Raw genomic sequence first — 25,514 nt, 5'->3', positions numbered from 1 at the left:
TTCTGAAACATCTGGATGACAAAGGTTTCCCTATGCATGTGGTAAATATACATAGTCAGATGCCTGCTTAGGTGTATGTATTTCCTTAACTAAACTGGAACATGGGGTCGTTGAGCAAGCAATGTACACTACTGTACAGGATTTCTACTGCAAGATGTTTTATAGGGTACATCTTGAACTCATCACAAGCATGTCACTGTTCAGCTTGGGAAAAAGTTCAGAAATGTTGGTCTTTATGAAATCTTGAACACTTCATTGGAAGTGTGACATGATATAACATACTTGTGAGAATGCAGCCACTAAAATCTAACTCTTTCCTAAGATCATCCGTGAACAAATCATAGTAGTAACTAGTTTTAATAAAAAATAAAAATAAAACCATGCATGCATACCTTTGCCACTCCTTTCTTGATAGAGCTGATGGGATCCATAGAATCTGTCATGTGAAATGAGTAAACCATTGATATATTATAGCAGTTTAATATCTCATCCTCTTTTGTTGCTGGAAATGGCACCCCACATTTAATAAAGGAACTTATCGCACAGCTTTTATAACATGACTTACCACTCCTTAATTGAAGCCTAATTCAGGCTGCATCCTGGTCTTATCATATGGCTTTTGTCTCCCAATCCACCATCCGAGTGCATCCTGGTTGCAGCTTGCATCCCTTAACGTGCTTTGGTGGCCATTTTGCAAAGTTGAAAAGCTCCCAACTTTGAAAAATGGCTGCCAAAGCACATTAAGGGATGTGGGCTGAAGCATTCTTCTTCAAAATTGGCTGCCATGGAACAGCTGGGGAATGGCTTGTGGACTTCTGGCAGCATTGGCAGCATTCACCTGTGTGGTAACACACTCCCCCCCCATTCCATTCCATTCCATTCCCATTCCTCCAAGTGATGTGCGATAAGCTTAAACATTATTCAGGTTTAATGCCGTTCTTTTATAAATTTTAAGAGTCCCCCCTCCAAAGCAACAGAAAATAATGGAACAATAGCAGTTAACCCAAGAGCAATGCCTAACATTTAAAACCCTGTAATGTATAATTACAAAGAATTCAGTGTTTTAAACTATAATGAATAACAGGAGGGGATTGCTCTTTGAATAGTGACTTGCAAAACTCTGAGCTAGTCCCTGTTTCAATTCAGTCAGAATCTCAAGATAGAGGATAGATGCTGTTGTTAAATGTCTATGAGTCAATCCCGACTCAGGGTGACCCTGTGCATGAGACATCTCCAAGTCTCCCTGTCTTCCATAGCTCTGTTTAGGTTCTGTAAATCAGGTCCATGACCTCTCATATTGAGTCTATCCATCTGACATACTGTCTTCCTGTATTTCTACTGCCCTTTACCTTTCCTAGCATTACTATCTTTTCTGGACAGTCATATTTTCTTATGATGTGGTCAAAGTACGAGAGCCTCAATTTGATAATCTTTGCTTCCAAGGAGTGTTCAGGCTTGATCTATTCAAGGATCCATTGGTTTGTCTTTTTGGCTTTGCACAGTATCTTTAACACTTTTCTCCAGCACATCTCAAATCAGTGGATTTTCTTTTTATCAATGTTCTTCACTGTACAGTTCTCACATCTGTACATGGTGATGGGGGAATGCAAGGGATTGTACAATAAGGTTAGTTTAGTGCTCAGTTGTATGTTTTTATTCTTTAGAATCATATCTGGTTCTTTCATAACTGCCTTTCCCATTCCTAGTCTTCTTCTAATTTTTGACTGCAGTTTCCATTTTGATCAATGTTTGATCTAAGGTACAAGAACTATTTTGATTTCCTCATTGTCTACGTTGAATTTATATAGTTCCTCCATGGTCATTATTTTTGTTTTATTTATGTTCAGCATTAAGTCTGCCTTTGCACTTTCTTCTTTTAAATTCCTTAGTAATTGTTACATGATGTTTTCTGCTAGTAGTATGGTGTCATCTGCATATCTTAAATTATTGATGTTCTTTGCTCTTATCTTCACTCCTCCTTTTTCTGAGCCTTCTTTCCTGGTCTTCTTATTATATTTCTGCATACGGAAGTTCAAATGAAATACTTAAGGTGAAGTAAGTGCTAATCAAACTACAAAATGGTCCTGGGTGTTTAGATGTTGTCAGCTTTGATTCAGCTTGTGTAGCAATTTCTTCTGATGTCTGATGTCTGTTGAATATCAGAATGGCATAGATGCTGTTCTATGCTGGAAGTTCTGGGATGGTTCCAGGTTTTTGGGAAACATTTGCAGAATCTTTAAAAAAGCAAACTGTTATCATTATACTTTTCAGGTCTCCAAATCAGTGAGTAACCATTACAGTTACAATTAAAAAAACACACAACACTTTTTTTTTGGAAACATATTCAGCACTAGCTGTGTTGGGGATACAGCAAAACAAAGCAAAAACCAAAATCCATAAAAGAGCAATATTTCTATTAGCCAACCAAAATGCACAAAAAAGATCATGCAAGTTTTGAAAGCTTTACTGGCTTTTTTTAATCAGGTAAAGTATGTTAAAAAATCATAAAGGAGAAAAAAAGTGTCTGTGTTGCTGTTTCAGGCCTACATTTTATATCAGATGCCTCTGTTATGGTTCAGCTGGTTTGGAGAGATCTCAGTGCAGGCAAAGGCCTCCCCTCTTGACCGTCTGGGGATCAAGACAAAGGACATTTGTTTTCCTATTTCCTGGTTCTTAGAAGTAACTAACGGGGGCGGGTTATAGACCGCTGCTTTGAGGCGGTTTGCTCCGTAAGGGAGCCGTCGCAGCCACACCGCGCGGCTCCCTTACGGAGCAAAAAAGAAGCTCCAAAATGGAGCTTCTTTCTGTGGCGCCTTTGTGACGTTGCGAGGCACCAGGGGCACATTCGCGATGTCACAGGCGCCGTGACACGTTCGGACGCACAGCGTCCGATACGTAAAGATGGCGCTGGCCGTGTGGAACGGCCGGTGCCATATTGTACGGACAGAGTCCGTATTAGACCCAGGGGCGTCTAGAAGAGACGCCCCTTTTTTAAAATGGGACGTCCTGTGGACGTCCCAAGTGCCGGTTTGTAACCGGCCAAGTTACATTTGTTAGTTTGAAAGAAAAAGGTTCAAATTGTTGGCTTTTAGTATTCCAGAGTGCAAACTACACTCATCTCATGGATAATCAAACTGCGGCCAGAAAATGGATACCTCACACAGCCCTGATGGTGAGTGGAAGACAATTACCCATTGCCCTGCATGCTTTTCCACAATGTAGATAAAAATGTGTCTGTTATGGAAGACTAAGCACAAAAATGTGTATATTAAATGCATTTGTTAAGAAATGCTGTGCATAAATCTAATGTGAAGTTACATGTGTTTTTGAAAAAATTTTGCACACATAAGATTATGACTGGATATATGGAAAACTGACAAGGCTGGTCCAACTTCAGAGACATGATTGATCGGGATGTGTGAGAGAGGGCCTTTTTGGTGGCTGCCAGAAGGTCTGAAACTCCTTTCCTAGAAGGCTAGATTACCCTTTCGTTTTTCTTTTGCTGACAGGCAAAGAACTTTTTGTTCCAACAGGTTTATGAAAATGACTGTTTTACCAAAAAAAAGAAAAGAAAAAAAGAAGTCTTTTGTTAGGGGATTATCACACAGGAGCACTTACTGTTGGTAAAATGTTGGCAACAGGTTCATGAGGCGCAAAGGTGTGATAGTGCATCACACTTCTAAAACGTCATTGAGGTGTCCCACTTCTCTCCAGTCAATGAAGCGTTCGCAAAGCAGCCATTTTTGAATAATGGGATCCATTGTTATTCAGAACATGGCTGCTCCACGAACTCTTCATTGATTGGAGAGAAGTGGGGGTGCCTCAATTACGTTTTAGAAGTGCAATGCGCCATCACACCTTCACGCTTCAGGAGCGCTCCAGGAACCTTTTGCCCACGGTAAGGCTCCGAGTGATAAGCTCCTGTGTTTTGTACTATTTTAATCCTTTGCTTTTAAATGGACCTATAGACAGCATAATGCTGTTTTAAACACACACACACATGATGAGACCCATGTGTAGTAGTCTGAGTACTGGACTATGACTCTGGAGATCAGGGTTCAATTCCCTGCTTGAACATAAAAATCCACTTGATGAACTTGGGCGTGTCACACTCTCTCAGCCTCAGAGAATGGCAATGAGAAATCCCCTCTCAAGAAACCTGTCACATAAATCCTATGATAGGTTAGACATAGGCTTGCCATAAGTCAAAAATGACTTGGAGGCACACAACAACATTCTCTCTCTCTCTAGTTCTGATTACATTTCTTATTTTGAAAGCTACCTTGAATCCCAGCTTTGGGAAAAATGAAACATTGCAACATAAAACAAAACAAAGTAGTTCATCTATCTCTAGTTATGTTTTTAAAAATTACTTGCTGATGGGTCAAAAAATGTTTGATTGAATACATATGAAATTGACACAAACCAAATATAAATGGATCCATCCATCCATAGTTAAGTTTTCTGGCAAGTCTTTAGAACCTTTAACAGTTTCCTGGTATACAAACCAGTGATAAATTAGGTTTTTCTCAAGTTTATCCCCATGTAAGGAAAATCTTTACCTGTTTTACATTTAAAGCAGATGTAGAAGTCAATAATGCTTGGAAAGGTGGAAGGCAGCAGAAAGAGAGGAAGACTGCACACCAGATGGCTAGACTCAATCAAGAAGATCATGGGCCCGAATCTACAAGACCTCAGCAGAAAATAGGGAGGATGGAGGGCTTGGAGGAGAAGCATAGGGGGCCTTGGAAATCCACAGGTTTGCCATGAGTTGAGGTCTACTCAAGGGCAGTGAACAAGAACAACAACATGTTATATGGCTAAGTATATGTACAGTTATGTAATGTAGATGAAGATGTAGGATTCTGGCACAAGGAGGTAGCTTTTCCAAGCTGTGAAACTGACCTCCCTGACAGGGCCATGATGTCAGTTATGTGAAGCACTTTCAACCGTTGAACCATAGAATCATATAGATGGAAGAGATGTCAAGGGACATTTAGTCCAGCCACTTGTCATGCAGGAATACATAGCTGAAGCACTCCTGAGAGATGGTCATCCAACCTCTGTGAAAATGTTTTAAACCACCTTTTGAGACTGTCATTCAACTTTCAAACAGCTTTTACCATCAGGAGATTTTTTTTCAAATGTTTAGATGGAGTCTCTTTTCTTGCAGTTTGAATCTATCTTGCTGTAATACCCTAGTCTGAGAAAAACAAACAAACTTGCTTCATCTTCCACATGGCATCCCTGCAGGCATTTAAAAATGGCTATCATGTTGCCTTTCAAGTTTTCCCCCCTCTACGCTCAACATACCCAGCTATCTAAGCTCTTTCTCAGGGCTTGATTTCTAACATTTCTCCATATTGGTTGTCGTCCTCTGGATATGTTCCAATTTGTCATCATTCTTCTTGAACTGTGGTGCCAAGATCAGGATACAGGGTTCCAGGAAAGGTCTGGCCAAAGTAAATTTACAGTGGTGATATTGCTTTCCATCCAGACAATATATTTCTGTTGATACAAACTAGAACTGCATTGTCTTTTTGACTGCCATAACACTGTTGACACATAGCTTCTGGTCTGCTAGGTCTTTCTCATAAGTACTATCAAGGCACATATCGTCCTAGATGTATAGAGGTATTTATCCACTTCATTGTTTTCTGCCTAAACATAGTACTTTACATTTATCTCTGTGAAATTCATTTTGTTCATTTTGGCCCAGCTCCCTTATTTCTCTAATCCATCTATTTGTTCTTTGGGGTATTAGCTACCTCTTCTAATTTGATGTAATTAGCAAATTGATAAGCATCCCCTACATTCCATCACCCAAGTCATTTACAGAGATGCTGAACAATATTAGGCCAAGAACCCTGAGCCAGCCCTGTAGTCACTTTTCTCCAGGATGAAGAAAATGAGTATTCTTTCATTTCAGCCCATTAGCTATTTAAACATTCACCTAACAATGGCATTATCTAGCAGTAGCACTGCATAAACAAAATACATGCTAAGAACACAACGAGAAGATCATATTTTGTTCTGTTCCAAAAGCAGGACATTCTGAGCTGGTTCACCCATGCACCTTATATACATTCTAGCAAAATGGGTTTCTATCCATGAAATCTCATACTAAAATAAAAACCAGTTAGTCTTAAAGGTGCTGCCATGTTCCTTTTTTCTCCCCCTCCCTGCCTCTTTTTTATGTTCTAAAAGACTAACACAACTACTTTTTTGAAACTCTACCAAATAGCTTCCCACCCAACTGAAGAATTACCTTGCACCCATATGTGATAAAGTCCCATTGTTGTTTTTGGTAAAGGGGAACTTACTTAAACCTATCAGAAGCTGGTGTTTCTGATGGCAGTTGGGCAGGGAATCCACTTTACATGAGGTATCCAAGGTAAGAGCAATCACCTTTGGGGGAGGGGGTAGAACTCACATTGGATAGCTCTTTTAACATTCAGTCTAAACCTCAGAGTGGATTCACTGCCCTGTGGCCTTTGAACCATCAGCATCCCTTTTGTATGCCTTATCTTCTGAATACATTTCCCTCTTTATCACCACCAAAGCTACTTTTTTTCTTTCTTTGGACCCATGTTTGCTGTAAAAAAATGGTTGGTAAGGGACTGTATTAGCACTCAGTTTCCCTCTGCAACTTCTCCACTGCAGGCAGTTTCCTTTTGCCATTACTTTGCAAAAGATGAGGATGCACTTCATGGCAGCAGAGGCAAACATTGGCCTGTTACAGACAGCCAAAATAAAGCTGCTTCGAGTCACAGTGGAGGTATGGTGTTTCAATGATGCATGCGTCCTAAGTGTCCAGAAGTCACACCAAAGCCACGCTCCAGCCCTAAGAACTGGGGCGTGGCTTTGGTGTGGCTTCTGGACTCTTAGGACGCATGCATCATTGAAACACCATACCTCCACTGTGACTCGAAGCAGCTTTATTTTGGCTGTCTGTAACAGGCCATAGTTGTTTTCAAAAGAAGCTAAAATAGGGTCCATGAAGTTCATTTTCATTTTGTTCTGAAATGACTAGAACTCCCAACTCTTTAAGGAATTGGGAAGTTGCTGGCATCAATAGGAATGACAGAACTATTTTCAGGAGCTGCTATTTGCCCAAACTTCTATCTTTATCCAAACTTCCCTGGTTGTTGTGCCATGATTCCAGGCATCATAGAGAAGACAATAGATAGACACCAGTGCTGTCTGGAACAACACACTGTCTAAGGCATTGCAGGTAAATCTTTAATGGAGCAGCTGCTACTGGTGAGAGAGGCATCTTACAAAAAGATACATTTAAGAAAAAAAGGGAAAACAAGGAAAAAAACCCACAACACGTATATATTAGTAAGAAATTGATGCCCTTTCAATTAGTAGATAGTAAAATGAGCCACTTTCATGAAATATTCTCCACTCTACATTGTCTCCTGCAATAGATTTGCCACTGCCATTTCCAGAGAATGGCAATATCCCATTTGGATCTAAGCTGAGGAAGGATATTCAGGTATTTCTGCTTTATTAGCCCAGAGAGTCATTTTACAATTAGCAATTTCCATTTTGAACACTATAGGGTACAGTTTGTATGTATTGTTCATTCCTAGCTAAACAGCTGTAATTCTTTTTGTGTCTGCTACTTTTGTGTCATTTTTATATAGTGTAAAAATATTACAGCATTTAAATTAGAGCAAAGCAAAGCTCTATTTCATTTAGCTGCCAGGATTAATTGATTTTCCCTTTTTCTTTTAAAATGGAAAGAAGAGGGAAGAATGGTGCTTTTGTACCAACTAGCTCGCCAGCTCTTTTTATGGCTTACTATATTGTCTCTATATACTCAAGAATTTAAATAATACCTTCTGAGTGTGTGCAGAAGGGACTTGTTCTATTTCTTAGTCTAGTACAAGGTTGGGTAGCCTCTAGCCCTAGGATACATGTGACCCTCTGCCTGACCTCATAACCAAAGCAAGAGATCCATTCAGTTCTCTGCAAGAATAAGGAGCCCTCTCTTCTGCTGCCTGCTAGGTAGGAATGAAACGAAAGAAACAAAAAGAAAGAAGGAGATAGGCTTATGGATTTTTGGCTCTGGCCCTATATACTATGGGCTTCAACCTGAACCATTGCTGGATTATGGATTCTGACAGCCTATCTCCACAGACATAAAGCTCTAAACATAAGAAAGGTTGCTCATGCCTATGCCACAAGGAAGTATCACTGTTTTGTGGATTTGGGATGTTATTGTACTTTGCTGTATGGTCAATACAGCTCCCCCGCATATGTTTTCTGGCTTTGAGGATACCGCATTTTAGCTGCAACAGAGAAATCCTAAGGAGGAAGTCAAGGGACTTAACTCTTTGAGGTTTCTACCTCCAACAAATGTAAAACTTTCCTTAATTGGAACTGCATTTGGTGTGTTTTACCTGAACAGCAAGTAAATGTTTTCCAAATGCAACAACAGAGGCTTCTTGAGAAATTCAGGCCTCATTCCCACTTACAAATAAATCACTTTGCTATCTGAACTGATGGATCTGTTTGGCAGTGGGGTGTGGTTCACACTGCATTTGCTCTGATCACATTTTCTTGCTGTAAAACAAAATACTGATGGATGAATCGATTCAATTTAAACTTTCTTGTGGGAGTCTCTCAAAATAACCCACTTGTAGTTCCATTGGCAAATAAATCAATTCAATTTGGAGCATTTTCAACGGAACTTTTCCCCCCTCTGTCCATCAATGCAATCACATTTATGTACTTTCGTACAAGGGACAAAGGGCGAGTGAAGACAGGTTGTTAATTTCCACTTCCCCACCCAGCAACCCCTTATCATGCCATAATAAATCTATTCCAATCCACATCTTGTTCACACTTGCACAGAACTGATTTATCCAAAAAGATGCAGGTTAAATGGGTCTACAGCATGGACCCCCTCTCTGAGTCACTTCAGGGATTCAGTTCAAGTGTGAACCAGGGTCATTTAAACCACTTCAAACTGATTTGAGAACCAGTTTAAAACATAGTGGGAATGAGGTCTCAATGTTCTCTGACTAAAAAGGGGTGGGTAGCCTTGCAAAGGACACAGGCAGCCAGGATCTCAAAGGAAGCATCTTTTTGTGTTGCTAATGGAGTTTAAATTTTAATTCCTGGACTTTAAGACTCTTTGGTCCAAACGACACTGCATAAATAATCCTGTTTGAGACTGCTTTAACTATACTTGCTCAGTGCTAGGGAATCCAGGGAATTGTAGTTTATTGTGCCACCAGAGCTCTTTGACAGAGAAGAGTAAATGTCTCACAAAACGACAGTTCTCAGAATTGTCTAGTATTGATCCTGGGAAGAAAGTTGTCTCAGGATGATTTCTGAAGTGTGTTTTGGACCTCAATCTCCCAGAGCTACATAGCCAAAAGGAATGGCCTTTGCCTGCATGGATATCCCTCCATACCCTTTTAACTGAGAACAACAACATCTTTACAAAATATATTCCTATGACGTCGTGTTTTTCTTTTTCCTGTATGATTTTTAGCACCTTTGCCTGCTGAAGAAACCAGTGGATCTTCAAAACCTTACATGATGTATTTTGTGCATTTTGGTTGGTCTAATAAAGGTATTACTGTTTTGTGGATTTTGCATGTAATTGAACTTTGCTGTATGGCCAGCATGGTTACCCCTAAATATATTTTATGGCTTTAACCTGTTGGAGGAGGAAAGTTGCCCTGTCTAGCTGTGAATATTTTTGTATCTATGCACTGGGATAAGTCTTGCCTTCCAGACCCAGCACAAGTTTCCAGACCCAACTTCCAGATCCAACACAAGTTCCTGAACTTTCTTTTCAAATTGTTCAGGACTTTGTTTTTCCTTCCCTTCCCAATCCTCCTGCATCCTTACTCATGGATTTTCTCCACTAACTTTGCTAGCCTCAGGCATCTGAAGGTCTCCAGTTCCTTCAAAGTGTTCTGCCCTTTCCCCCGGCTAATCTCATTCCCTGCCTCTCTCTTCCTTTAAATCTTTCCCCAAAACTCACATTTTCCTTAATGTTTTTGACCCAACTCCAAAGTTCAATATGCAACTATATTTTCTGACCTTAGTTTTCCAATCCCTCACCACTGGCTAAACAATCTGTTTACCTCTAACCTAGCTCTTATGCCATCCCATAAATTAGCCAAGGTGCTGAAGCCTGTCCTCTAATAAAATTCAAGCTAAATCCTGAGCAAATCCAGCACCTCACTAACATGGAAACCACCAGCCATGCCTAGGAATTGCTATTTTTTTATCAAAATCAAAATGATGTAAAGTTCTCTCCTACGCCTACATGTAAATGCAAATTTCCCTGTCTGTTGGTGCAGTTCTCTTTTGAGAACTGGATTGTTATGTGGGGAGCAACTTTGACTGCATTTGTCAGTTGGGATTGGCAAAGAAAAATTATTGATGGTCTGTACATCTGCTGTAGAGAGAATTAGTGTTCTAAAACAGGAGACATCTAGTGTATTCAGCATGGTGTAGTGGTTTGAGTGTTGGTCTATGACTATGGTGATCAGAGTTTGATTCCCAGATCGGCGACGAAACCACTAGGTGACCTTGGGAAAGTCACATTCTCTCAGCCTGAGACAATGGCAACCCCCCTCTGAAGAAATGTGACAAGAAAAACCCATGATAGGTTTGCCTTAGGGTCACCATAAATTGGAGGTGACTTGAAGGCATACAAACAAACAAACAAACAACAACAACAACAGAATTTAAAAGGAGAGCCACCGTAGTGTAGTGGTTTAAATGTTGGACTATGACTTTGGAGACCAGAGTGTGAATCATCACTCAGCTATGAAAACCAGCTGGGTGACCTTGGGAATGTCACACTCTCTCAGCCTCAGAGGAAGGCAAAGACAAACCTCCTCTGAACAAATCTTGCCAAGAAAACCCCACACAACAACATCAAGAATTAAAAAGGGGAATATTTCAGTTCTTTGCACAATGATTACAGAAGCAGAAATTTCAAGTGTAAATAGTTTGTATTTTCAGAAATGAAATACAAAAGAAGTGAAGTAATCTTATATTAAGCTTCTGACTGTCTTAAACTCCTAGACCATGCCAGAAGAGAAACTGAATGCTGCATTGCTCCACTTCTATAATATATCATCTGAGACAGCTTCAGTAAATATCAGGGGGCAAACCTGGGAAGATTCACACAGCATGGGAGCCAAACAAACCTGTCACCTCCTTGGCTGAGGCACAGGTAGGTGGCTTGGCCATAGCATGTTATGTTCTTGAATAAAGCCCGAAAACACAGGAGTGAACACATTGCTTTGTCTTTATGTGCTGCTCATGGATACACCTGGTTCCTTTGATTTTTTTTGTTTTACACAAAATATGCATCCCTCTACACTTATTTCAAAAACACATCAAGCAGAAAAATGTGGCAGTGGGGGAGGAGAAGGAAAACAAATATAATTTTCCCAAGTCAAATTTAATCTACATCGCTGGGAACATGCAAACAAGAATCATGAGACATTGGGGAAATAAAACTGATTTAAATTTATCCGATCAGCAGGGCCATTTTGTGGGAAAGGGCTCAATTTGAAGTGGGCATTTCTTCAATCCTTCACCCACCTGTGTGCCGCCAAATGGGGAACAGATGTGCACCACGTGAGAAAGTGCAAATATGACTCAGGTATGGGGGCTGCATTTTTGATTGTTTTCCATCTGATGCCTCTCTCTACCTAATGCCGTCCTCCCAAGGTGCACACAAACAATCTGCTCTATGCTGTTGCCTGCCAAGGCATCGAGTGAAATATCATGGAAACGTAATAGAAAAAGTATTTCTAGATGAGAGCTAGAGCTCTGAAACATTACTTTTTTGGACTACAACTCCCAGAATATTTCAGCCATACAGCTACTGGGAGAGGGGTACTGGGGGTCGGAGTCCACAAAGTAACTATCCCTAGTTCAGAGGAGGACATAAGAAGGACCCTGTTGGATCTAGACCCTTTTTCTAAGACCCTTCCACCAGCTCCTAGAAATATAACATTGTAAGGAGCTTTGGATGTACTTCTTCAAAGCCCAGAAGCAGAGTTTAACAAAACATTGGAAAATACTTTAACAACAACAGAAGTAGCTTAACAGCCATGGCTGAGGAAGATTTGTGGGGGAAAGGATATAGGAAATGAAGGAAAAGGGAATGCATACACCAAGTTCACACCTGCCAGCTTACAAATAAATACTGAAGTGATGTTACTCCAGTGTATGAAATTTGTGGCCTCTTAGCTTAGATGGATTTTTGGGTGTAGCAATTGTAAGAGAAGCTACATTTCAGATATAAGTGGGCCAACTACTCATCCAAAGGTTTACATGGAATCTCCTACTATCTCCTGGATTATTCTGGATTTACATCACAAAATTGTAAGCAATTTCCAGCAAGCTGAAGTGTTCTTTTAAAAGGGGGGATTGATTTTGGGATGTATATTTGGAAACAAAATCAAATATATTTATGGTTGAAAGCCACATATCCTTGGGGCATTCATGAAAACAGGATTCATTACAGCTTCAATGATGCTGTCTGATCTTGGAAGCTAAGTAGGGTCAGTCTTGGTTAGTACTCGGATGGGAGGCTACCAATAAATACTAGGTGCTGTAGGCTACATTTTAGAGAAAAGAACTTGAAAACCACCTCTGAGTATTCCTTGTTTAGGAAAACCCTATGAAGAATTCATGGGGTCACCATAGTTTGAGGAGTGGCATGAAGGCACAAACACACAGACAGACATACAGGACTCAAGCCTAAAGTTCCATTGATCTCTTTGGAACTAAGGGGATGTGAGTCTTTGCTGATTTCATTCTCAAGAGCAAGACGGAAATTTTTTTGGTCACCTTCCTCTAGACATGTTCCAGCTTCTTGGTGTACTTTTGGAGCTGTGGTGCCCAGAGCTGGACATACTGGGGCAGAATGGAGAGGCACTGTTACTTCCCTTGATCTAGAAACTATACTTCCATTGACGTGGCCTAGAATCACTTTGGCTTTTTAAGTTACTACCTCACACTGTTGAAGTGTGGTCTACTAGGACCCCTAGATCCCTTTTACATATAGTCTTGTTAAGCCAGGTGTCCTCCATATATATTTATGCATTTCATTTTTTTCTGCCTAAGTGCAGTACCTTCCATTTCTCTGTGTTGAAATTCATTTGGTTACTTTTGGCCCAGCTTTCTAGTATCTGATGATGTTGAGGATGGAGCAAGCTTGTTTTCTGCTGCTCCAGAAAATAGGACACGGAACAAGGGATGCAAGCTAAAGGAAAAGAGATTCCAACTAAACATTAGGAAGAACTTCCTGATAGTAAGATCTGTTCGACAGTAGAATATACTCCCTCAGAGTGTGCTGGAGTCTCCTTTCTTGGAGGTCTTTAAACAGAGGCTGGATGGCAATCTGTCAGGGATGCTTTGATTTAAGAGTTGCTGCATGGCAGGGGGTTGGACGTGATGGCCCTTGCGGTTCTATAATTCTATATCCAGGTGATATTATGAAAATGTTTGTTTATTTCCCCCCATATTTGGATTTCATCCGGGGGTTTTTTGTACAAAATATATGCTTGGGAACATGAAACAACATTTTTGCACAAAAACTTTGGCCAGTAATCTTACTTAGCACTTGCGTAGGTTAGTACATCAGCTGCTTACCTACATATATAACCTGTCCTGGACTGCCCATCTCCCCCCCCAAAAAACAACAACAACAACAAAAACCTTATCTGTGCTCTGATTGTTGGCTGATGTCCAGTAAAGCAGGTGTGGAGGGGGGGAGTTACAATCATGGCAATAGTGTTGATTGTGACTAAGTAGCGATAGTGAACATGGAATAGCTATGCATGGAGAGAAAGTGGTCCATCCTGCCAGCAGTCTGAGTCAGAATGAATGACTTTTGTCAGGAGTTTTTGTGAGTATGGGAGTCAGGCCAGGAGAGGTTGGTTAATTAAATATACTTAGGCCGTGTTCCCACTGTGATTTAAAGTGAATTCCTGATTGGGTTATATGACTGTCATTCCCATTTGAAATCATTTCTGATCCTACTGTGATCAGTTTCAATTGTGATGAAGTGAGGCAAACACAAAAAACCTGCTCTTTCCTGCCACTAGTCCTTTGGTGGTTCTTTTGAAAAGAATCAGTTCCGAAGCATGTTCAACAGGTGGGTTGATGGATCTGAACTGCATCATTCTGGAGGGGAGGGACTAATGGCAGAGGGTTGTTTACTATCCCTCCTCAGTTTTTTGTAGATCCACCCCCCCCCCCCCCAGCACTGCCTTTGTGCTTGTGTTGTGACCTATAGGCACATGATTTTTTTTTTTAAAAAAAAAAAACTTGATAGACGATTAGATTCATTGGTTTTGCAACTATTTGCAATTACCCGGGTGATCCAATGGCAGCTTACAGTAAGGCACATAGTTGCAAAACCAATGAATTGAATCTTCTATCTATCTAGTTCCCAAGCCGGGCTGTCCGGGCTGCCGCTTATCTCACTGATGATGCACAGATGATTAACATGAATTTTGAAATGGCACAAACTATTGGGGATGACAATCGTGCCAAAAAAGAAGTGATTACAAGGGGATAATGAAAAGATCCACTTTCATAGTGGAAACCCGGACCTTTCGGAATCGATTTACCAACATGGAGCGAAGACGAATCCCAAACCGGTTTAAGCGTTAAGTGGGAATGAGCCCCTAGTATATTTAACTAAGGAGCTGTTTTAAAAATACTGTAAAAATGTCTCCTACACAAAAATGTTTTTGCACAAAACCACAAACGTTTTTTTGCAAAAGTCCTGAAATGTGAAAAACTGAAAGAAGCAAATTTCACATAAAAATGACTGATGTCTTTTTTTATTGACTGAATGTTTTGGTGTGTCAAGACATTCTTTCTTTTCAAGGACAAGAAAATTTATGAGTGTTCATTACAACACTCATGGGACTAAAACACAATCAATATCGCAATCCTATGCATAGGTACTTGAAGATAAGTCAGTGGGACTTTTTTGACTATACCTGCATAGTATTGCACTGTACCAAAACTTTACATCTTGTGTAACTCCAGCATGTTATTTCCTGGAACACCAACAACAAAAAATAACAACAACTCCACCTTTCTCCCAACATGACAGCAAAGGTGGCTCTTGTATCAATTATCTCTTGAGCTGATTCAGATAGTCACAAATACTACACATCACCACCGTCAACAACAGTCTTATTTTTCTGCCAAAAAGAGATGCTTGGAGCCCTTGATGATAAACATTCAGCTTCAGTCACATAATATATTTGAAACAGACGTCAAGCTTTTTTCTTTTTTAATCTCTCCCCCCCCCCCCCCTTTTAAAGGTTATCTCATTTGTAGATAACTCACTAAAGAAAATGCTGGTTACCTGTTCGGCACACAGTATTATCACATGGTCTAACCAGTTCCTTTAGAACTAAATGGAAATGTTGGGTCAAAGAACACATCACACCACAGTGTGTATAATGACAATCTGATGGTCCATTCAAGGCATGAAGAACTCCCATAGGTAGTTGAGGCCAGGAACACTTAACCCTTTCTCCCATCTATGGCACTGATTCCCTCCTACAACTCACACCCTCATAGCTTGACTGACCATGAAATTTCAACTGTGTATTTTTCAGCAGCTCACTGGGACTATACAAACTCTGATGAATGAATACAGGAGCCTTCTGTAAATGGAAATGGAGCTTTTAAGGCCACACAGTTCAACACACACAAGCTACTGCATGTCAGGTTTCTGTATAGCAATTACCCTTTTATGCCTGTAATTCAGATGGCATAAGACACTTTAGTAAGGTTCTGTTTTCAGTTACTGCACTCTATAGTCTATACCAATTATGGCGAACCTTTTAGAGACCGAGTGCCCAAGTTGCAACTCAAAACTCACTTATTTATGGCCAAGTACCACATACCTTTGGCTTTCTAGTAACGAACTGTGGCGAATGCAATGGCATGAGTGCCCACAGAGAGGGCTCTGAGTGCCTTCTCTAGCACCCGTGCCATAGGTTCGCCACCACTGGTCTATACTGTTGTTTTGTATAGATGAACCACGATGACTGAGAAAACAGTCTTAAATTCCATTGTCACTAGTATTAGTATTAATGTAACTCCTACCATGGCACTACTTTACCATGGTAGTGGAGATTGCATATTTCTGTCTGGCAAGAGGCTATTCTGATGGCAGTAGTGCTGTTGGTAGGATTTCGCATATCAGACATGCATTTGTTGAGGACTAAATGTACCAAAGAGCCACTGAGCAGCAGCAATAGTGGAGGATAACACTTTTGGAGGATCTCTCAGAGACATGAGTCCAGTTGCATCATTAGCTACAGTGCCACATGGACTTGCCCTCTGCTCTTCCCCAGTAGGTTATTGAGTGCTTCCTGACCTGGGAGTTTCATCTTCTGGCACTATCTCTTGTTTCATTTTGGACTGTTTCATCATAAGGTTTTCAAGGTAGAAGTCTTCAGGAATGGTTTGCCAGTACATTCTTCTGCACATTACTAACAAGTGTTTGCTATGGTGCCACCAAATGAATCATTGTGCCAAAATACAACCTGAACAACATCCATGTAGAATGTAAAGTTGATGTAAAAAAGAGATTTGCACTACTAAGCCTAATTGACTGGGAGCCTAAAGAATTCTGGACTCAAGCCAGAAATATTGTGAGAGAAGAATGCAAAACTACACAGAAAGACAGAAAACCCTCCCTGGATGAGAGATGAAACACTTGAAATGGTTAAGGACACATAAGAAACAAAATTAAAAGGGGACAGCAATGGAATCAGAATGCAGAATACAAGTGTTCAATGACTTGTGTGCAGGGACAGAGAGAACCACTATAACAATCAAAGCAGAGAAATAGAAGATGGCAACAAAAAAGGAAGGACAAGAGATCTCTTCCACAAGATCCAAGATAGCAAGGGGAAATTTAAACCAAGAATATGGATGCTTTAAGCCTGGCGGGGGAAGGCACTGCACGATCAAGAGGAAACTAAAAGTTAATGGAAAAAATACACTGAAGAACAATATAAAAGAGATGAAAGGATGATAGATTCATTCAAGGAAGAACCATTTGAAGATGAATACACTATTTTAACTGGTCAAGTGGAAGCTACACTCAAAGCACTTGGGAGAAATAAATCACCAGGAGCAAATGGCATACCAGTAGAGCTGTTTCAAGCAACAGAGACAGAATCCACTTAAATTCTTACTAAACTCTGTCAGCAAATATGGAACGCAAAAGACTGAATATGGAAAACAAAAGATTATCCAACATATGTTGGATAATGGAGCACACCAAAGAATTTCAGGAAAAAAATCCGCCTGTGCTTTATAGATTATAGTAAAGCCTTTGATTCTGTAGATCATGAAAAACTATTGATCGCTTTGAAAGAAATGGGGTGTACTGCAATATGTGATTATCCTAATGCATAACCTGTACTCAGGACAAGAGGCCACCATTAAGACAGAATATGGAGAAACAGAATGGTTTCCAATTGGCAAAAAGGTCAGACAAGACTGCATTTTATCACCCTATCTGTTCAATCTGAACATTGAACATATCATATACAAAGCTGGGCTAGACTCTAAAGAAGAAGGTGTATAAAAGTAGAAGGAGGAACATCAGTAATTTAAGATATGCAGATGACACCACATTACTAGCAGAAAATAGCAAAGACTTGGAATGACTACTGAATAAAGTCAAGGAAGAAAGTGAAAAGGCAGGTTTACAGTTCAACGGCCCAGTACAGATGGGCCTTTTAGCACGTAAGAAATATGTATGAGAGTTGCCTTGGGGCGTCACTTACAGACGCCCCGCAACCCTAGCACGTATTCCATACGTCAAAATGGCGACACCCTGTACAGATGGGCACCGCCATTTTGACACAATGGACACTTAGCGTCCGCATGTCACAACACCATTGTGACATCGTGTGTGCGGCATTGGTGCACTGCAGCGTCACAATGGAGCTGCAAAAAGAACCCACTTTTTGTGGGTTCTTTTTGCTGCATGAGGAAGCTGTGTGGTTTGTCCGCTGCAGCTTCCTCATACAGCAAAACAAGGCGCGGGCAGACCAACCTTTTTGGGTGGTCTGTACCCCGCCAACATTAAGAAAAAAATGACCACAGATGATTCATGTAACTTTAAAATAAACAATAAAGACATTGAGACAGTGAAAGATTTTCCATTCCTTGGCTCATTTATTAATCACAATTGAAACTGCTCTCAAGAAATCAGAAGAAGACTAGGACTTAGAAGGGCAGCTATGAAGTAACTAGACAAGATCCTCAAGATATATAATTGAATATCAAAGTCAGGATTGTCTATGCCATTGCATTTCCAATATGGTTCTGAATGCTAAACAACAAAGAAGGCTGAAAGGAAGAGAATCAACTCATTTGAGACATCGTGCTGGAGGATAGTTCTACGGAAACTCTGAACTGCCAAAGAAACAAATAGTAAATGGGTCATAGATCAAATCAGGCCTGAGCTCTCCCTGAAGCCAAGATGATAAAACTGAGATGGCTGTACTTTGAACGTATGAGAAGGCTTAACTCACTAGCAAAGGCAATAACGCTTAGCAAGGTGTAAGGCAGTAGGAAAAGAAGAAGACAGCATTGCAGATGGATAGACTTTAGTCTAGGAAGCCACAGCTCTGAGTTTGCTACTGATGACAGGGTGACTTGGAGGTCTTTCATTCATAGGCATGCAATAAGTTGAATTCAATTTGATGTCTGTTAACAAGAAGTTAATATTAGTATTTATAGCCTTCCTTTTTTCGAATTCATGAGTTAAGGCAGCTTACAAAAGTTCTGTTCTCATGTGATTATAGTTATTTATTGCTTTTTGGAGTTGCAAGAGGTAGAGATGGTTGGACAGTGGATTTCTAGGGGGTTATTCACACTGTGAAAATAATCCAGAATGAATTCAGGTTGAATCTCCATTGTTCACATGCATCCTGAAGGCACCCAATTATGTATTTTTGGGGGAGGAAGCTGCCAAAAACCCAGGTTAATCCAGGATAATTGATATTGGGGTTTTATCCAAGTTTTTTTAAAAAAAGATCCATACCATTGGAATAAATGATATTAATAGACCCGAATAGACCTGGGGTAAAACGCTGCAAGCCTTGAATGTGTTCGAAATGCATCCACCTTTATTTGAATGCTTGCACATGTGAGCAACTGAGCTTGCAGACATGCACATTGATGTGGTTCCATAGTGTGAATAACAAACCCAGAATGTGTGAGTGAGGTTATTTGTCTGAATGACCCCTAGTTTATGTCAATTTTACATGTGTTCAGTCATGTTTCTTACATCCTGTCTTCTAGATTGCCTTATACATTAATATTTGTAGTTTTCTTCAAATAGGCATTTTGTAGGTGTTTTCCATAACATACATTTATGTATATTATGCATTTTTTCCAAAATAAACATTTTTGTATACATTTCCCCATAAAACACAGTTTTACAATTTCCCTTTTGAAGCAAGAATGCCATTGCAACATTCAGTTTAAAAGCCAGAAGCATAATTAAATTCTAGTAATATATTAATCCAGGATGTGCAGAGTCAGTTAGTTTCACCTAAAAGTATAGACTGAATGTAATTCCCTAATTTCTCTTGGAACACAGCAAGCACTTTGTCTTACTTCATCTCCTATCTTCTTTCCTTCCCATATCTAGTCAGAAAAGTAGGTTTGTATTTCTCCTCCCAGAAACCCAAAATGGCATGATTTATTCCTATCTGAATTAACACCATAATGTGAACACAATCCAAACTGTACATCTTTTGCACTTTTGGAGTTTTGTGTGTGTGTCTCTCTCTGTGTAAAGAATTCATTTGCACAATATTTGTTTTCTTGCACAAATTTTTTTTGCCCCCAAACTGTATTTTGTGCCATCTACACCATTTGTGCTAAAAAACCCCAACAAAATAAAAAATGAAGTAAATACCAAGTTGGCCCAGAACATTTTGTTGTGTATGGTGAAGAGCCTAATGCCCTCCCCTTCCTTTCCATGTACAAAAGCTGACTGGATGACTGTTTCTTAGGTCACAATCCTCCATCACACCCAAGGCAGCAGGCTAGCACATAGATTTCTCTTCCAATACCTTTTTCTGCTTTTCAGTATCTGCTTCCGGAAGGGAATATCTCACATTAGGAGGGATGGGGCAAGGCTAAAGATTAATCCCTATCAGTGTAGGGGCAAGGCTGAGAAGAAACTGGTGGAGACCCTGAACCTGCCTGTTTTTTTCTGGTATTGGAAGCTAAGCAGGGTCAGGTTTGGTTCGTACCTGGATAGCGAACCAACATCGAATACCAGAACAGTAAGGAAATAATTCCAGTACAGTTAAGAAATAATTTTGGCCAAAGCCCTAGAGAACTGCTGCCAGTCAGAGTTGACAGTACTGAACTGTCTTATTCAGTCTGTTTATGGACATGGGAATAAGGCAAATTCTCATGTGCCCAAATAGAAAGGAGGCTGCACCTAGCATATGGGCCAATGGCTCTCCATCACAGCTATACACATTTACCTGGGAGTAACTAAAGAACTTGAGAAGACTTCTTCTGACTAGACATGATTGTGATCCCTGGCTTGATCTGAAATGGAGTCTATGGAGGACTGGGCTTAAGATGGTGGCTGGGACTGATCCAGAATTGGCCAAACTTCACTACCCTAATTGGATATATACTTCTGTCAGCCTTTTCATAAAATCCAGTTTGGTGACAGCATCTCAGTGCCAGCAACACTTGTACTGGTGCACTAAAATATGCTTCCTTTATCATCTTAAAAAATAATGCCTTGAAATATCATTAAATAAAGTTTCTACATTCTGAGTGACTGAAGAACTAGCTCTTAAAAACCCCAGTGGCATCAAAATATGAGTTTGCATGTCAGTTTGCTAGTTAATGCCCACACACTTAGTGGAAAAGAAGAAAGCATGGGCAGGGAAATACTGAAAACACTGTAGCACACATGTAAATTATTACCAGGGCATGTAATTTATAAGGAGCTGTCTCAGCTCCTGAAATTTGATCCATGCCATTGTGTTACATTCTGGAGTTGTATCAAGCTATGAAACATCAAGTGGGTGGACAGCAAGATATAGTGTGTAGATTTTTATGACACAAGAAAGATTGCATAACAATAAGACTTGCTGGTTAATTTGTTGAGCTGAGCATCATTCAAAAATGACTGCATCTAGAGCTCATTTTCCTTTTTGGATTTTCTGCCACCTTTTCCTCCCTGCTGATGGAGTTGAATAGTAAGAGCTGTCACTGAAGAATTTAACTTTCCCTTGCCTACCTCTTTCTAATTATTCATATAATCTTTATGGCAGGATGAGGAAGAATTTCTGCCCATTGTCTAATGCACTTTGAACCAGTCTACCCTTCTTGGGAGGTTTTGCCAGTCAAACAAAAGCCTATATTGCAAATGCAACATTGTTATTGCTCTGCATATTATAGATTCTCATATTGGTTCTGGCAATTCAGCAGTGGGTTTTAAACACAGCAGGCGATTTAGAGCTAAATCCAATTTTAGTCCCAACCAGAGTGGATCCATTGACATGAATAGGGCTTGCCATAAATTAAGCATGGTAGCAAGCAAATAAATAGGAAGACTTTTTCTCTCTCTCATAATATTAATACCCAGCATCATCTATTGGAGATGAATGGAGAGAAAATCAGGGCAGATAAAAGGAAGTACAAACCATAACTCACAGTTAAACTGTAGAATTCACTGCCACAGGAGTCATGATGGCTGCCTACCAAGATGGATTCAAAAGGAGACTGGACAATTCAAGGTAGTTAGGGCTATCAATGGCTACTGCTATATGCTGCCTCTATTATCAGTGGCAATATGTCTCTCTATATTAGATACTGAAGAATTTGAGATGAGGTTGTGGTTGCCCTCATGTCTCTCTGGAAGCTTGCTGCACACAACTGATTGACCACTGCGTGAACAGGATGTGGTACTGATAGGCCTTAGATCTAATTTAGCATGGTTTTTCTCCTGATCATTTTAGTTTCCACATATGCATTTTTAAAAATTAATCTACACTAGTCAAAATTAAACTTGGATTCAGCTTGGGGTCACAGGCATGGGTTTGCAGGGCCTGAGCAAAGCAGTGGAGAATAGGGAATGTTGGAGATGTCTCATCCACAGGGTCACCATGAGTTGGAATTGATTCAAGGGCAACTAACAATACCAAATCCTAATATGACCATTTAGATCATCACTGAAAAACAAACAAACAAACAAACAAAAAACAACAACAAAAAAACAAGAAGATAAAATCTGAAATTCATCCAGATAAGCAAATGCTTTCATTGCCTCAAATGAAAAGGGGAAAAAACCCACAATGAAAACACTGTTGAGCTTAGAATCTATTCTCCATCCATTACACTAGCGTGGATTCTGTTTGAGACTGTACTGTGCAGTGCTCAAAATGCAATAGAAAGTCTCTACTGGCTATCAAAACACAGAGACCTTCCTTGTACTGAGGAGGCCTTGTTGTCCTTTGCTTGGTTTTCTATCACAATTCTTCTGCTACAGGCACAGGCACATCCTCACCTATCTAAAACTATTCTCCTGTGGCCTAGTAAACAAACAAGGTTAGTTAACAGCAGGTACGCCTATCTCACTAATGATCTGGGTTAATTGGTAAAGAAAATAGGTGTCTGTTAATTTAATGGATCATTAACAGCAGACATTGAACCTATGGGCCCAGTTCCCAGTTATGCAAATGTCCCTTTACACTATATCTAGGGAATACAAGAGTCTAGAAATGTATGGGGATGCTCCTGGTCAAATTTTAAAATGAAAACAACATGCATCTTTCCTCCCCCATATGCACACACACACACACACACACACACACACGCTTTTTGGATTTTTTAAAAAACAGTGTGTATCTGTGTTAGAGTTGCCAAGTTTCATGGTGCCAACTGATGAAAATTAATAGGTATTTCCATGTCTTAAGGCAAAAAGAAAGATCTCAGGTGCAGTAAAGCAAGAGCATGAAAAAGAGCATGATTCCTATACCTGTTACTTGGGTGGCATAAAAGCCTGAGTACCCATCTCCACCCATCTCCAGCTGATGCCAGGGCACTCTGGCTAAGCACAAATATGGTTGTATATGTGCTGAGTTTATGCAATGTTTATGCACCAGGCAGCCAGGAGTAAGGGAGAGTGTGACGGAAATGGTGGACAGATGGTCTTGGACCCATTAAGCCATTTGGAGAAATACAGGGAGTGGACCACCAACATTGAGACCCATGAATCTTGTATAAATCACAACAAGAGTGTAGTAGGGTCAGGAAATAAAACTCTTGGTGGGGCGGCTCTCTACAAGTTGCAATGCCATCTACTTAGGGCTTAGAAAAACTCCTCATGCATCCTGTTTGTTGTAGGTGAAGCAACACAAGATGTAAGACTTAGCAGGCAGCTGCTGCATCTACTGGGGGCATTCACTGACTCCACTGAGGCTGAAGCATGCTTTGGTCTCTCTCCCCCCCCCCCCCCTCAAACTCGATTGCCATATTTCTTGGTTAGCCAGCTTTTGCCAACATCTGGGGCTCATTTAGCTGCCTTCACAACCATTTTTGGAGTTATGTGGCTGAGCTCCAGTCCCCTGCTACCCCACTTGTGTAAAATCAGAAGGACATGTCTTGATGGCATCACAAGGGTTTACTGACCAGTCTCAGGTTTATGCCCTGAAAACTCAGACAATGAGATGCTGTAGAAACAATGACCCTACTCTTTATATATTTACTGTTTTCACAAATGCAAATAAGCTATGATTTCCCACCCCCGGGTGGCAATTCAAGAAGGAATGACTAGCCTTGCCATACTTTTTTAATTCTTGCATCAAACATTTTGAAGAAAGTGACTAGGCAATCCTGCCAGCTTTGCTACTAAAATATGTGTATATAGATAGAATCTTACTTTCTAAAGAAATCTGCAAAACAGTTACTAGCCAACCACATTTTTCACTGGTCTGCCTGTGTGCATCCATACTTCTGTGGAGAGATTTGTGATCCAAATAAGAAAAAGGAATAGTTTTGTAATGCTTCCCTTCCTGATAGCTCAAGGCAGTTTTTACTTTCCATAAATGTCCAGATGAGTCACCATTGAGACTTTATATTTGTGTTAATTAAAAGATAATTCAGCTGGCAGCTGACAGGGCAGCTGATAAAATTATCAAGCAAAAACAGATTTTCATTTTTAAAAAGGATGGGGGGGGGACCCAATCATATACAAATGACATGACAACACTAAAAAAGAAGTAACAATTAGAGCTAAATTGAAATTTGGGGGATTTTTCCTTTTGCATACTACCTCAAAAGAGGACCATTTGCGGAAGATGCTTGGTATATGCTTTTGGCTTTAAAATGTGGGACCTGACATTTCTGCCCCACAATTGTTCAAAATGTACTAGGTTTGGAGCACTGTTTACCTAAGTGATAGTGAAATTGCTTTATTTTGCCATGATTGTTGTACCCATTTGTGCCGCTTATGTGTCAATCAAATCATGACAGACTCCTCCCCAGCATCACTGGGGCAAGCAGTGGCGGTGCAGCAGCAGTGTGGCCAGCCAGCTCCCAGGGCATGCTCCCAGCAAAGTGGTGGCAGCAGCGCAGAGCAAATTGTAGGGGGAATGACCCCTAACTCTCACACATTTGCTGGCATTGTGGGATTTTATCATGTGGAAATGGCTTCTATGCCACTATGTACATGCATGAATGTGGTCACATGCTTCCAAGAAATGAGTCACCAACAGGAATAAGGCTCGATCTAGACATTTAGGATGTGCACTGCAGAAATAATCCAGTTTGACTCCACTTTAACTGCCATGGCTCAGTGCTATGGAATTCAGGGAACTATACTTTTGTGAGGCATTTAGCCTTCTGTATCAGATAGCACTGGTACCACAACAAACTACAATTCCCAGAATTCCATAGCATGGAGCCATGGCAGTTAAAATGGTATTAAACTGGATTATTTCTGCAGTGCGGATGCAGCCTCCGAAGAATGCACATCACTTGCAAATAACATGCTTTCCCTCTCTCAGTGATGTTTCCTCAGATATAAATACTTTGACATTCAGATTTGCAAAGTAAGGGCCCAGAAATGGAACCAGAAGTGATGAAGGAAAATATGTTACAATGGGCAAAAAAAATTGGATACCTGACTGAAATGGAATAATGGGAAAGGACATGGAAAAAAGGATAAAATACACAGCATGTCAGAGTTTGAGGAAAAACTACTGCATAATTTATTTTAGGTGGTATTCGACCCCAGATAGACTCCATAAAATATCTAAGAACTGTTGCAACAGACGTTGGAAATGTGGGAAAGAGAAGGGGACAATGTTCCATCTCTGATGGGCATGTACAAAACCCCAGAAATATTGGGAAAAGATTTATTATATAATGTGTGAGACGTTACAAGTTAAGTTGAAGTTCTCTCCAGAATTTTTTTGTTG

Source organism: Sceloporus occidentalis, unplaced genomic scaffold, assembly GCF_023333645.1.
Source record: "Sceloporus occidentalis isolate IW3139 unplaced genomic scaffold, rSceOcc1.0.p SCAF_7, whole genome shotgun sequence".
NCBI lineage: Eukaryota > Metazoa > Chordata > Lepidosauria > Squamata > Phrynosomatidae > Sceloporus > Sceloporus occidentalis.
This window is presented reverse-complemented; position numbering follows the sequence as displayed.